Source organism: Vicia villosa, unplaced genomic scaffold (genome assembly GCF_029867415.1).
Source record: "Vicia villosa cultivar HV-30 ecotype Madison, WI unplaced genomic scaffold, Vvil1.0 ctg.003999F_1_1, whole genome shotgun sequence".
Lineage (NCBI taxonomy): Eukaryota > Viridiplantae > Streptophyta > Magnoliopsida > Fabales > Fabaceae > Vicia > Vicia villosa.
The window spans coordinates 35,763-42,673 of record NW_026706356.1 but is presented as its reverse complement, the minus strand read 5'-3'; positions in this window follow the sequence as shown (position 1 = coordinate 42,673).

Genomic DNA, 6,911 nt, shown 5'->3' with positions numbered 1-6,911 from the left:
TTATGAGTAGGACATGCAACTAATAATCGTTTAAACCTCTTGTACGCATCTCCAAGTGATCCTCCTTCCTTCTGTTTAAAATTTACTATGTCATACCTCTTACGGATATACACAGAAGCAGGAAAATACTCGTTGAGAAATGTCGTCTCCATTTGTTGCCAAGTTGTAATGCTCCCAGCAGGTAAAGAGTAGAACCACTCTTCAGCATCTTCAGAAAGGGTAAAGGGAAACATTACCAGCTTTTTCGCTTCCTCGGAGTGTCCTTCAATTTTTAACGACGTGGTCATCGTGAGAAATCTCTGTAAATGCTTATTTGCATCTTCATTGATTTTTCCCGAAAAAGGTCTCTTTTCGAGTTGCTGGATCGTTGAAGGGTGCAACTGAAAATGAGCAACATTGACCAGTTGATTTACTATTGTCAACCGTCCAGTTGGAGCATTTGTTCCTCCATAATCACCCAGAAGTCTCTCCACTGGAGGTGGATCTGCAGCCATGGTTTCAGACTCGGTGTCTGAATGTTCAGAATGAACCGAAATTACTTCCTCTTCTTCAGATTCAGAAACTGTCAGTGTTGCTTTTGATGTTTCTGGTCGTTCTTGCCTGGCTTCACGGAGTCTGGTACGCAATGCTCTTTCTGGTTCTGCGTCAAAAAGAAGTTCAGCTGAGGTCTTACCTCGCATCCACAAATTAGACAATTATTAATAGCAATAAATCAAAATATAGAAAGAAAATTTTTGGTTGCAGAGCAACAAAATTTCAATTGAATTACAAATTGAACTTATATTTCTGGCAATCCCCGGCAACGGCGCCAAAAACTTGATCAGAAAAATAGCAAGTGTACTACTTTCTACCGATGTAGTTATTAAAGTGGAGATTATCCAAGTATCGATCTCGAGGACTGCTGTGGCAATATAAGTGAGAGTTATAATTCAAGTGAACAAAAGATCATCAGGTGTGGGTTTGGTTGGTTTGATTTAGTTAAAAAGACTATATTTTAAAGTAATAATAAATAAAAGTTGACTTGGTACAAATATGAGAAGATATGCTAAGGTAGATGTATGAACCGCCTTGTAATTCATGTAACCGCTATCTTACGAAAGAGTTGTCTATATGATTTAGTATCAATTCTCAATGTTAATTTTCCCTAATTCCTTAGCGGAAAATCTATTTGGCACTAAAATTCAGTTTCAATTCCTTAACAACTAAATTGTCGCACCAAGAACCTTGTAAAAAAAACCAAGAATAAATGATCAATACCGTCAAATCCTTATTCCTAAGCGGTTTACCGGTAGTGTTATTATTCAAAAAGCGTTAAGGTGGTTTTTCCGACCTAACCTTAACTGTAAATCAACATAATATTTTCCAATAGAATGAAGCATGAGATACTTTGAAAATAAACTAAATTCATAGAAACCTCAAATTCGTAAAACAACGATACTCAATTCATTACATAAAAGCGATTCAGGGACATCCCCTTAACATAAATATGTTTAGCTACTCATAGTAATTAAGAAAACAACAAAGGTAATTGTAAACATTACAAGAGATGAGGATTGCTTCAATCTTCAATTGCTTCCGCTCTTGAAGATCTCCCTTTTCCAAACCCTTGATTGCTCTTCTCTCCTTCGTAGAAATCTCCAATATGATCCAAGATGCCTCAATCCTTCTCAGAATTAGGTTTTAGTACTGCTGATTCAAGTTCAAAACGTGCGAAAAGTCCACTCTACCCTTAATGAACTCGGAGCCCTCAAAAATAGAAAATTGGAAAAATTGCTCGCGCCTGCCAACACGGGCCGTGTCCTGTGACACGGGCACCCTTGCTTCACACAGAGCCAATCAAGATGGAGAGAGAAACTGTTTTTGTTGACTGACCAATGACCTTTCTGCGCGTGGAAGAGAGAGGGACGAGCATTGTTGACCCACCAATGGTGGTGCTGTACGCATGTTTTAGGAGTCAATTTCACTGTTCATCTCCTTCCACCCTTGACGTCCAGGAATTGCTGCGATTTAGCTTCCAAGCTGCTATCCGTTTCGCTACCATTTTTCTTAGCTATTTTCTGCAAAATCAAACTCGAGAAACGCACGTGAAACAACAATAAAAAAAGCCCAGGTTTACTAATTGAGACGTTACAAACACGATGGTGGTGTCCGTTTGGCCTAAAACTTCTTGGAATTATGAATACGAAGATCATGACCTTGCTTGCCCTAACAATGGTGAGTTGTGATTCCTGCGTTAAAGCTCACAAACAAGGCATCAAATTGACTCTAAACTATAACATGAACACACATGAATATATAAAATCAATTTAAATGGGACGAGTTTAAGGATTCAGATTCCCGAATTGTGCAAACCGTGCTTGAGTGGTACAATGCTTCTCCACGTGCTCCGGGCATGTATGTTGAGTGATACGACTTCCTGAGTTGTCAAGGAGGAAGATGCAATGAATGGGCTCGATTGAATATGGATGAGAAGTTGTTTTATGCGTGCCCTAATATTTTGAGAATTCTTGAAGGTTTGGAATAGGGTTAGAGAGTCAGATCTCCTCCTTTTTCGTGTGGCTGCATCACTAGCTATATATATGTGGTGGATTAGGTCAACAAAATGCAACAAATCTCTTCAAATTATTTGATTGAAATTTTATTTGGAAAAGATATAAGAACCTTCTATTTTGAGCTCAATCATGTGCCAATCAAACTTCAATGATTTTCTTGGCCCTCAAGATTTATATTTGATGGATTTTCTGATTGTAATCACAAGTCATGCACCTCATATATTTTATTTGGTATTTATTTAATTTATTTTGATTTCAAATGAATAATAATCAAAATAAATAAAATAAAATCCAAAACCATGTTGAACCGAAATTCTTTGGTCATGAAGATGCTTCTTGGGCCTTTATATGATTCAAGATGAAGCCCCATGATTTAATTCAATATTTTTGGTATTTTAATTGATTTATTTACTATTTGAATGAATAAAATTCAAATAAATAGAAATAAAAATGCCAAAAATGTAAGGATGACTTTATAGGCCCTTTTATGGATCATATGTGTGTTTAGGATCCAAAACTTAGGCCCATTATGAAGGATAGAAAAACACTTAGAAAGGGGGGGTTTGAATAAGTGTAGCTTTAAAACTTGTAAGATAAAAACAATTTGCACAAAGATTTTTATCCTGGTTCGTTGTTAACTAAACTACTCCAGTCCACCCCCTTGGAGTGATTTACCTCACCTGAGGATTTAATCCACTAATCACACTTGATTACAATGGCTTTCCACTTAGAGACTCTCTAAGTCTTCCAGAGTATCCTGATCACAACCTGATCACTCTAGGAACAAACTGCTTAGACAACTGCTAAGACTTTCTAGAGTATACTGATCAATACCCTGATCACTCTAGTTCTTTACAAATTAATGTAACCAAATTCTAAGAGTATTACAATGCTTCTGAAAAGCTATAATCAAAGCTGTGAATATTTCTCTTAAAGTTTAAGCTTAATCTCACTAATATATTACAACAGCAATGTAGTGAGTTTGATGATGAAGTTTGAGAGCTTTTGAATTTGACAGCGTTTCTGTATTATGCACAAGTATCGTATTGAGCTTCTCATCAGAACTTCATATATATAGGCACTTGAGAAGATGACCGTTGGGAGCATTTAATGCTTTGCGTAATCCGTACAGCATTGCATTTAATGTTTCACTCTTTTGTCAACTACCTCGAGCCTTGTTTCCGCTGTGTCTACTGACGTTGCCTTTAATAGCTTTTAACGTTCCTTTTGTCAGTCAGCGTAGCCTGCCATCTAGTACTTGCTTCTGATCTGATGTTTGTGTAAACAACGTTTAAATTATCATCAGAGTCAAACAGCTTGGTGCAGAGCATCTTCTTGTCTTCTGACCTTGAAGTGCTTCTGAGCGTGATACCATGAGAACTTTAGTGCTTCTGCTTCTGAACTCAAGTTCTTCTGATGCTTCCATAGACCCATGTTTTGATTTTGCTTGACCATCTTCTAATGTCTTGCCAGACCATGTTCTGATGTCGCATGCTGAACCTTCTGAGTCAGTGCTTCTTGCGCTGATTTTGTGCATACTCTTTGTATAGTTCCTGAAACGGAAATTGCATAGTATTAGAGTACCACATTATCTCATACAAAATTCATATCCTTGTTATAATCAAAACTAAGAATATTGATCAGAACAAATCTTGTTCTAACAATCTCCCCCTTTTTGATGATGACAAAAACATACATAAATGATATGAATTTGCGATCAGAAAGGACAGACGGCTAAAGACAATTTCACAGCTATATCATAAGCATATAGACAATGTGTGAATATGTCTCCCCCTGAGATTAACAATCTCCCCCTGAGATAAATAATCTCCCCCTGAAATAAATACTTGAAGAATTTTATAAATAAAAGACTTCCCTGAGTATTTCAGTAGAGACGTTCACATATGCTTAGATCTTCAGAACATTCACAGCTTCTGATTCTCGCTTCCATAGGACAGCTTCAGAACTTGAATTTTCTAGATCTTCAGAGTATTCACAGCTTCTGATTCTTGCTTCCATAGACCAGCTTCAGAACTTGAATTTCCTAGATCTTCAGAGTATTCACAGCTTCTGATTCTTGCTTCCATAGGACAGCTTCAGAACTTGAATATCTTCTTGAATCATTGCATGCTAGATTGTATCAGAACATTGTTGAATGTACTAGAGCATCATCAGAGCATCTCTACATCCTGAAATGTTACAGAACAAACTAAACGACAAAAGTCAGCATGAATGAATCAGAACATAGAATATGTTTCAGAACATATAATATGTATCAGAGCAAACTAAACAAAATGTTTCAGAGCATATTTTGTAACTAAAAACATGCATCAGAACATATAGAGAATAGGAATGAAAGTATATTCTATCATCAGAATATCTGAACATTCTTCCTTCTTGCTTCTGATCTTGAAGCTTTCTAGCACTCAGCTTGCTTCAATTTCCAAAAGCTTGATTCTTTATAGAATTGCTTTTCCTCATCTCTTTGCTTCTCATGATGAGCTTTAAGGAGGATCTTCAATTCCTGCAAGACAACACTTAAAAACATAGAACTTTGCAAGTTCTGTTAGAAATGTGGAGCCTTTCTCCCAGCAACTAATAAAATTAAATCAGATCATTTATCACATATTTCTCCCCCTTTTTGTCATAACATCAAAAAACATAAAAGATTCAGATGAAAAAAAAAACAAACATATGGAAGAAAAGGATAATTTCCATTAAGCTCAAAGAAAACTGAAGTACAGAAGTACAAGAGGATAGCAAAAGAGAAGATGCACAAACAAATGCAGCAAAACAAAAGAGAAAACAACTAAGACTCAATCTAAGATGACCCTAGCTTTGACATGATCTTGGCCAGCATCTCATGAATCCCACTGTTGCTCTCATTCTGCCTTTCCATGAAAGCACAAAATTCAGCATTGATTGATCTCTGCTCTTCCTGGTTCTTCTGAATAACTTCCAGAGTCCTTGCAAGACGGGAAGGTTCATCAGAAGAAGCTTCACAACTTCTATCCACAGGAATGGCATTGTGATCCGCAGCTTCCATAGTTAGATCATTTGCATGATTTTCCTCAACAAGAATTGTTTCAACAACATGATCCTCAGCATCTGCTTCTTGCATAGAAGCATCTCCATAATCTGCAGCCGGAACCTCAGAATCTCCATCTTCAAGTGCCTGAAGGATGGCAGCTAGATTCCTAGGAGCAGAAGGTCCTTCAACTTATGGTGGGTCAACAACTTCTGGAATGACCAAGCTTGGGTCTTCCACAGAAGGATTTTCCCTCAGAAAGTCAAAGAGAGTCTTGAAATCTCCCAGCAGAACAGGGTATTGAGGCTTCCATACCACAATTTCCCTGCAAGGATTTGCTTCCATTGCAGCAGCAATTCTTGCTTCCTCCAGTTCATCCACAAACTTCTTCTCCTCGGCAGCAACACAATTTCTGAGGGGATGATAGTAGATACCATTGTCACCCTCCAGAAGATAACCAGCATAACCAGGGGCAGCAGCCACTAGTCTCTTCTGTACTCCCATTGCTCCTACTTGAAAATCCTGGCGAAAATTTCTCCAGAGGTTTCTCGTAGAAACATCATCAAGACCATTGAGGAAGGCATCCTTCAAGAGGTCCAGCCTACAGATCACTTCACTTCTGAACAACTCCAGGCAAATGATAGGTTCAGGTTCAGGAGGGTTGAAAGTGAATTTGTAGTCTGGGTAGAGAAGACAGTAAGGGTTGGATTTTCTGGTAGTTAGGGGATGGGATAGAGAAGATGGAGGTGCAGTGTTTGAAGAGGCTGGAGTATCAGTGAAGAGGGTTGATGAGGAAGGTATATCTGCGGGTGTGGGAAGGATGGTAGTTATGGGGGTAGGGTTGAGAACTTGAGAAGAAGATGGTGTTTGCAAGCTATTAGGTAAAGGTGATATGGAGGTAGGAGTTTGTGCAGAAGGAGGTGATTGAGGGATATTTGTAGAGGTAAGGATGTTTTGAGTTTTAGAAGGAGAGGGTTGGATAGGTGGAGGTTGGTACACTTGCCTGGAGAAGTTACCTGTTCTGATTGCCTCGAAGGAATCAACCTTAAGAGGGTCATAAATGACCTTCTGCCTTGTTTCTCTCTTGACAGCTTCTTCAGCAGCCTTTCTCTTCAGCCTTTTCTCTCGCTTCTTCTTATCCTCCTTCTTGAGGTCAGCTTGAGAAGGAAGCACTCTTCCACGAATCCATGCAGGATCAATAGAAGATTGATTTCTTACAGAAGCTTCCAAATAGAACTTAACTGCCTGTCAAAGTTCTGTCTGGAACAAAGTAGAGAAACCTGCAACAGGAATTCTTCTAGGTTGAATGTCAAAGGGAACAACAGTTATTT